Source organism: Meleagris gallopavo, chromosome 6, assembly GCF_000146605.3.
Source record: "Meleagris gallopavo isolate NT-WF06-2002-E0010 breed Aviagen turkey brand Nicholas breeding stock chromosome 6, Turkey_5.1, whole genome shotgun sequence".
Lineage (NCBI taxonomy): Eukaryota > Metazoa > Chordata > Aves > Galliformes > Phasianidae > Meleagris > Meleagris gallopavo.
In genome coordinates this window covers 23162074-23171373 of record NC_015016.2, presented here as the reverse complement: position 1 = coordinate 23171373, position 9300 = coordinate 23162074, and positions in this window count along the sequence as shown.

Below are 9300 nucleotides of genomic sequence, written 5' to 3'. Positions count from 1 at the left end.
CTAAATTCTGTGGACCAAATAATCCTGACTGAAATAGTGAGAAAACTGCTACTCCAGACACAGAATAGGCACCAACTATTCAAATGCACAGCTACGAGGAAGAAACATTAAGAAATTCAAAAGTGCTGACTGAAAAGAAGAATGGAAGGACCCAGCTGATGCTCATCGTGCTACCTCCACTTCTTTTACAGTCTCCAAGCCCTTCCGATTCACAGACAAACAAAACACATGATATGTAGCACTGCAAAGTTCACTATCTTTGTAGTCCATTTTTACAGTTACCTCTTTCAGCAGAAGCTATTACCGATTTCTTCACTAGGGGGAACTGGTGTCCAGCTTGCCCTACTCACATCACACAACGTTCCAACGAACAGAATCCCTGTAATGCTTCTTTAAAAGTCTTTTGCTCAGTAATTCCCTGCCTGCATAACGCAGCGATCAAGAAGCTATCACACAGGCTGCGCTCTTATCGCAGGGAGCAGAGCTCAGCTGCCATCCTGCCAAGCGGCAGCAGCTCGGATTGCTCATATTTTAGAAACAAAAGGAATCCCAGTATTTGCAGTGGAAACAAACAACAAAGTCAACTGCACAAGGTCAGCTGGGTCTCATGTTTGTCTCCTGCTCACTTAGATCACTTGTTTTTGTTAACCGCTGGATACACTCAAGGAAGTCTAATGGTTGTTATAGCACTTGTGAGAAAACTAGTTGCTTTCTTCTGCTACACATAACTAAGTTTTAAAATCCTAAGAGATACATCCAATACTGGACACACTCAGACAAGTGGCTCGAGGTTTCTGTTGATCATACCCTACAGGTTAGTATGTGAGGACAGCCAGAAGAGATTTATTTTTTAAATGGCACTGACACAAGTTCCTTCACCAGGGCAATTCCAAGGGTGGACTCCTGGGGGACATGGGTAAACAATTCCATCATCTGCCTTTCTTAATACATTCCTTGTACAATGGTTTTCTGATTAGCTCGCCTCATGCTTCTGCCATCTCTCAGCTACAGTTCACTAATAAAATAGCATCCTCTCACATGGTAGGATGAGGAAAATGAGGAACTCCATCCTTCACAACGGCGGCAGCAGCAGCAGAAGTTTGAATGGAAGCAGCTGAAACACTGCATTGTTTCTGTATGTGCTGTGCTGTATCGTTTCTTATATGATCAAATAGCTGGAAGCCAACCCAGTATTATTGGAGGGAAATAACTTTCAGTATTCTGCAGGTCCCTCAGGGAATTTCCAGGTCTCTCTCACATTTCATCCTTCACAAGTTTCTAATATTCTGGTCACTTTTCAGCTATCAGTAAACACCAAGCAGTGTTCTTGTAACTCTGCACGTGCAATACCTCATCATAATGGCTAACCTGGTACCTTCTACCAAGGCAAACGCAATCACTCTGTACTAGCTATGCTTGTAGCATTTCAAGCTGCTTTGAGGAAGCAACCGTTCACTGCTTTGCAGTGACAAGAATCAGTTCTTTACTGTATCCTGGATTCCTTCTTGCAGTAGGAAACACAATGTTCTCCTTCTCCAAAAGCACAGCTAACTGTCCTCTGTGTCCTGCTGTACTTTCTGGTATGCAAGAGCGAAAACCGAGAGGCAGAGAATGAAGAACTTCCATTTTTGTCCTCTCCTACCCACTGGCTTGCAAAGAGAGCTGTATTCATCTCTTCAGTACAGGTAGGACTACAGTTGCCAAAGAGCTAAGCAGAAACATTTAGGAGGGAACAGAGGTCTTATCTCCCTGCATGGCTAAGTATTAGGATATTTTAATTCATTATTCTCCAAACATTCTATACCATCTACTTTCTTTTTTCTCATAAGTCAGAACAATAGATTAGCTCCACTGCTTGCTCAATTAAATACAATTTGTAGCAGTTGTTAAGTAGTAAGCAGCATGTGATTATAAACAAAAAACAGTACAATGACTGAATGTAATGGAACTGATCATCTTTGTTCAAGATTGATTCTGTAGTTCCAAAGAAAACATACCAATGTATCTTTGGAGCAGAAAGAGCAACTTTAGTATGATTTGTCAGTGCTGCATGCCTTGGGTGAATTTGCCATCAATTCTTAAAGAGTGTCTGGTGCTTCATGGAAAATTTCTATATATAGACACATTCCTCCTTATAGATCATTTTTACATTTCTCTTCCACTTTTTCCTTTATTACTGCTCAGTGTAGCCAACATGCTGATCCAGGACTCAAGTCAGGGGAACTGTCTACTGGCTCAAACTAATGGTAGGGGGAGAACAGAGAAATTAGGCTTTTTGATTTTAACTCTTTCCTCACACACACACATGCACACACACACTATATATATATATGCATACACACTATATATATATATATATGTATACACACACACACACATATAAATTACATTTAGTGTTACTGACACTTTGGAATTAATGTTATCATTTAACAAATTTGTTCTTAAAAACCTTTTAAAACAGCTGCCAGCACTCCTTCCTACATTTAACTTAAGAAGAAGGCAAGAAAACTATTACCATAGCATAATTCCTTTATCACAGAACGGTCCGGGTTGAAAAGGAGCACAGTGATTATCAAGTTTCAACCCCCCTGCTATGTGCAGGGTCACCAACCACCAGACCAGGCTGCCCAGAGCCACATCCAGCCTGGCCTTGAATGCCTCCAGGGATGGGGCATCCACAACCTCCCTTTGGGCAACCTGTTCCAGTGCTTCACCACTCTCTGAGTGAAAAACTTCCTCCTAATATCTAACCTAAACTTCCCGTCTCAGTTTAAAACCATTCCCCCTTGTCCTATCACTATTCACCCTCATAAACAATTGTTCTCCCTCCTGTTTATATGCTCTCTTACAAGTATTGGAAGGCCACAGTGAAGTCTCTCCGGAGCCTTTTCTTCTCCAAGCATCATTAACCATCATCAGCACTACCAAGAATATAAAAAATGAAAGGACTTTAAGGGAAATACAAATTAGAAAAAAAAAAAAGAAATCAAATAAAGCTGATATTCTTCTGGCTGAAAAAATACCCAAATATCAGAGACAGATTGAAGATTTCAGCAGAGCAGGAGAAATAGGTTCTGCTAGAGAGAAATATTACTTTGCAGCAACTTTGATTCTTCTGTTTGGCTCAGATCACTTTCCAATGGGAGCAAGAGATTCCTATCCAGAGTAACTTCAACATCAAAAGGTTTTATATTAGATCTACATTTTAACAAACATTCTACACTAAAAAATGTCTTTTCGTAATTTAATTTAGCTTACTTTCAAATAAGATTGAAAAACAGCACAGCCTGCCCCAGACAGGCAGCTATTGCAGAAAATCCTTCACAGAAAAGCTCATCTGGACTATTTCTTTACTCCATCAGGTCACTGCACGTACGGCCAGTCTGCCCAGAAAAGAGATGTCCTATTGTCTTAAAGACTCTATTCAATGTGACAGCTTGCTGGCTACTGACAGCACGAATGGGTCTGCTTTTGTAGACTAGATGCACGATGCCTCCAAACAAGACACTACTTTCATAGATTTAAAGGTCGACCCTATTATTTTACATTAATCTGTAGTGAAATCCATGGAAACTCTGGCTTCCATGTGTGTGACTGCGCACGCAGATAATCACACACTGCTCCATCTTAAGTAAATGGCAAACTTCCTAATGGCTTACATGAGGCAGGACTGTGCTTACTGCAGGCAGAACTGCCACACAAGGCCATCTGCTCTAGAGAGACACATGTGACTCCCATTAAAGTCAAGAATAAAGGAGACAAATGCCCCTCTTAGGCCTGTGTGCTGACTTCAATGGGTGTTTGCACACTGGCATCTGAGCACAGAACTCAGGCCTCTGGGGGAATGTGTAGCATTGCTTGCTTTGTATTAAACTTACTAAGCTGACCGACTTAGAGCCTTCCAGATCATTATGCTGACTTTTCCTTACTTTGATTGTGTACTCTTCCTATCAGTGATCAAAATGATTCTGGTAAATGACAGAGTGCTGTAGTCAGCAGTTCCTCCTAAGGACAGTCATAAAGTCTGAATAACACCAGTCTTTAAATTTACGGTAGCTATGGTTTCTTTTCCATAAATTACTTTTCCATGTGAGCATTTGCTACGAGGCTCTTCCACTGACAGGATACCGTTAGCTTCTTATTTTGTTGCTTTTAAACACCAAAAGGTATCAAGCAGGGAACCAAAACCGCACCACTTACAGCACAAATTATTTCCTTCCAAGCGGTTCGACAAATCAGAGGATTTAATTAGCCGGAGAGCAAATTAAATATAATCCCATTATATAAATTTATTTTTATTCACAAGATTATCTTCCACGGATAAAAGATTCTCAGGAAAAAAACACAGATGCTTTTAACAGTTCTATTTAATAGTATAGATGTTTTAAATATTTTCTAATGGGAAGTGGTTTTCTTTCAGCACAGATCCCCTCTGTGATGTCTGTGCTGTCTGGTAGGAACGCCCTCCTTAAGCAAAGATTCATGGTGAAAGGGAGGTGTATGTGTCAAAAGGAATGAACCAGGTTATTATCAGACTGTCTGTGGGACTGCAGAGGATATTCAGAACACACTACCAGTGTTTCTAGAAGTAATTGATTTAGACACTTCCAATGGCAATGTTATTATGGAGAGTTAATCAAGGTCAAGTTTGTGAAAACAAATTCTTGAATTATGTTCTGACATTCATAAATTGTAGCTTTTCATTCCACCAGTTGAAAGCTGCTTATCGTGTTTCTTTTTCTGGCAGAAGATCACCTCTAGTCTGCATCTGCATGGCAAGTTTAACTACAAAAGGATGGGGTTTTTTGGTTTTACTTTTGTTCTTCTAAGAAGCTAAAAATTTCATTCTTGACTACTGGCAGAGATTACTCTTCTCCTCTCTCTCCCCCCAATACACATGAGCTTAAAAATTCTTAGTATTTCACTTAATATTATAATTTTGTTTTTGGAGTTGCTAGGCAACATCAAAAATTAAATGTCCCTGCTCTAAGCTCATGCCTTTGTTATTCTTCCACTGCTACAGAATTTGTAACTCAAGCCTTCCATGGCTCAGTTCTGCTATTGATTTAGCAGCACCATATTTATTTGGTGTAAAGAAAACACACTTTTAACATATCTGGAAGATTTTTGCAAAGCCTAACAGTTGAATTTGTTAACTAATGGCTGAGCAGCTTTGTAGTTTTTGCAACCTCTACTCATTTTTCCATTAAATCACCTGTCGAGTATTTAACAAAAGAACATGCAGATTTCATTACTTAATAATTTTAATTGTGTCTGGGCAGAAGGCAGGGTACACTGCACAGAGAACTGGTTGAAGTGCTTTGGTCCCCTCAATAGTTCCTTCCAGAATGCCAGAACAGAAGTGACTTGTTAAATAAAATACTTCCATATATTATTATTACTTAATAATTGTATTCCAAAAGGGAAAGCTTGGTCATGTTTGCCAGACCACCATCCTAGGCCAATACAGTACCTGAAAGACACTGCCTTTAATTCTCACTTTCTCACATTATTAATCACTTTCAGTCAGCTACTGACAAAATTACTAAAGCAATAACTAAGGATGAGTCAATTCAAAACAGTACGTGCCTTTTCTTTCACTCAGCCACACACCACACTCACATTTTCAGGCTGGCAGTGGAAGCAGAAGCACCTTGAGATTTGATTTGCCACCCCTCGGCTGCAGAGAAGGGCTGCCCCACGTCTTCCTCAGCTTCTTCCAGTGCCGCTGAGACACTTCTCTCCTGATGTTCCCTCCTGCTCTATGCAGTCCTGCCACTATTTCAATTCCTCTCCAGCTCAAAATTGCTTACTTGTGCAACTGCTGTTCTCCACTAAATGAATTCTGATGCCTATCTTGTCCCACCTTCTACTGCATGACTTCTATAGGTGGAGCTACAGGGCCATCTATATGATACAATGTCCACTATTTAAACCTGTTCCCAGAAGCAATGCTTCAAAGTCTTATTTCCTTGACAACACAGAGGTTGATTATTTGCACATACCAAATTTTGGCGCCACCATCTGCTTCATTATCACAAAATGCCATACCATGTCTGCTTTGCCACCAGTTCCTATTTGCCACCACTCACCCAACTCAGACTGCACAAGAGGTGGGAAGAGGATCAAATAATCCATTCACACCACTTGTACATTTAAAAACACAACATTCATTTAAAAACAATGTACGCATCAACAAACACACACAACTGCCTCCTCTGATGTGCTGCACCTCTCCAAAAGGCCCAGGACAGTGAGAACATACCTCGGTGAGCAATGCTGTGAAGCACTGGCGGAAAAGCTTCTTTTCCTTTCGCTGCTGAGCTCTCTCTACCACTCTGTAATTATATCTGCACCTATGATGTAGGCATGGTGTGAAGCTGGTTTGGTAGCTGCCATTTCTATGGCAACATGAGATACAAAGTTCTTTGAAAGCAGTTAGTTAAAAATCTGTATTCCTCAGTGGATTTAGTTTTTAAGAATAATCAAACCTTGACAGTTGAGATAGAAAGGAATTCAAAATCAAATTGTCAGGGAACTTATACACTATGCAAACAGTATAAATACCTACTTTGTGGAGGCTTAGTTTTTTCCATGCAATTTGCAAATGGATCTCTGTTATCAGTGAATATGATCTAGAACCAAACGTTCTGGATCTGGTTCTACTGCTTGTATTAAATCCTGACTTCTGGGGGCAGGGAACACATTCACTGTGTTCATACAGTAATGCATTTTTTTGGTGGGGCTCAGGACAACACAAATGACAATTACAGTAATGGAGTTATGCACATTTCTCATGTAGCAAATCCAGCAGAACCCACTCAGAGCACACGAAATCCCAGATGGCATAAGCAGCTGTATGTAGTCCAGATGCAGTCCATCCGAGCCCAGGTCATAGTCTGCTCTCATACCCAGCATCAGATAGCCCACCAAACAAGACTGCACATATTTTAAATAAATTATCCTATGTCTGTTGTGCAGTGTATGAATGTGGTGGCAATGAGAAGTTAACTCAATTTACTACAAAAAGGAATACATTTTATTTTTATGAAAATGCAAGTCAGCCTGTTCTTTGGGAGGATTCCTTTTACCACCAATGGGAAATTTAAATGACCTTGATGAGTCATCTTATTTACAAATAATAGACAGGTAGATGTACAGATGCTTACATTTTCTCCCCGACTGTAGCTGTTCCTCTTCCCTATGAGTGCTATGAACAAAAAGCAAGCCATCACTTCACCTACATGATATTCAGCAAAACTACATTCCAGTCAAAAGGTCTGACAGTGTTTATACATTCACGCAACTTCTTTTGAGCACAGAAAACATTACCTTCATTTTGCTGAGGAACAAGCAGGAAACTTTGACTCTACAAAAATCAAGGGAAATTTTACCACTGAAAGCAGTACGTCACCCACAAAACGTAACTATTAGATTTTCCAGCGTATTTAGACATCTATTACAACATTAAATGCAGTCAGAAACCACTGACAAAGCACAGCAAGAGTACATAAAGTATTGTTCTTTATAAAGCTATAGTAAGAGCTCCCCAAGATACTCTTCTCCACATTCTGTAATCACTTTACATAAAACATGGTTGAGCTTTCAGGCACTGGAGAAAACCTCCTCCTCTGTGAAGAAGCTAACAAACACAACAAGGTCATGTCGAAGACTTATACCAAGAGCTAAGGGAGGAGCAGGAACAGAGAAATAGTATTCTGAACTTCCTTACGCATTAGTACACAAAAAGGAACACATTTTAAGGAGGGAGGAGACAAAGGATGGAGGTTTAACCCCTTCTCACCACAAGTCCTTTGCATCCACTGTTGGAAACAGCGTTGAAAATATTGTCCTGTTTCTTGATAGGATTAAGAAACAACCAAATGCATCGGTATTGTCACTGAATAACTAATGAACCCTATTTCTGTCTTACATACTCCGCAATATTTGGTAGTACTTTAAAATCCTTCCTACAGCTCCAGACATGCATCTAGTAGTCTACAGGCAACACAATGCCTCCATACCACGTAGCATGAAACTGAGAACTTAAAACAAAGTCTTATAGTGTCGCTCACTGTTTCACATGAAAAAGCAGCACCTTAGCATAAAACAAAGACCATTCAAATGGTGACAGAGGAGAACACAGCTGAACAATTGCTATGTTACCCAGCCCAGCTGGTAGGAGTTGGAAAACATGCAGGAGGTACCAACTTTCATTCCTACTCAGATCTGTGGCATTCATTCCAGTATTCACAAATGGACAAGACTAGAAAGAAGTTCTGGACAACAATCTTGTGTCCAGGATCAAGAAGATGAATTACATTGCCGTAAATCCTACTGATGTCAAGGCAAATGTACAGGGACAAAGTCACAATTCCAGCTATCTGTTTATGGATAAAGAAAAAAATAAAAGGTTTTCATTCCCTTCAGATTTTGAGAGACGTAAGACAGCATTAAGAAAATGAAAAACAAAAGCCTCACTGAACAATTCTGATGATAAAAATGAGAATCTGCATCTCTTCTGTTCAAAACTTTGTGTGAATGATGAAGTAAAAGCACTTTTTCAGAGCTGCACGGAATACGAGAGAGAGGGGCGTATCGCAGTGCAGAAAGATGAAGCTGTGTTTTAGTGTATGTCTTCACAACATCAGTGCACCTACGCCCAGCATTACCAACACTAGCACTTGCAGCAGAGAAAAGTGGCAGAGTACTTCCAATACAAGAACAAGGTTGTTAGGGTCAATGACACTTATTTATCCTAAAACTTCTCCATAGCATAGTTAATTGCTGTTTATGACATTAATTATTCAAAAAGGTACTATTGCTTTAATTCCCGCTATGCACACAAGGCATTGCTAGGCAATAAGTTTGTTTTGTAATGAAACATCTCATTTGGAACAGCGTAAAGTAGATGCAGCAGCTTGTCTTATTTTGATGTCAGCCTGCTTTTCCTGGCTGTTTCACCAGTGCCAGTGGAGACATCCTCAGCCTCGAGCCCTTCTCTCTATAGCTCTTTCTCAGTGAAAAACTGGGAATGACAATTCAGATTGTTTATGGCAAACATCCTAAGAAGCTATTAATTATATTTAGCTGCTATAATATGAAAATATGCATAGTTTCTGTAAAAACCATGAAAACCTCTGCGCTTCCAGTCAGACACCACTGCATTTATATCAAGTGCACCATGAGCTCAACATAATGTGATTATAAGAATTTAGACACATTTCTATTACTTCTGTCCCTTCTCCGCTCCCTTCTCCTAAAAATGAAAAAAAAAATCTGCTTTCTAGAGCAGAAATT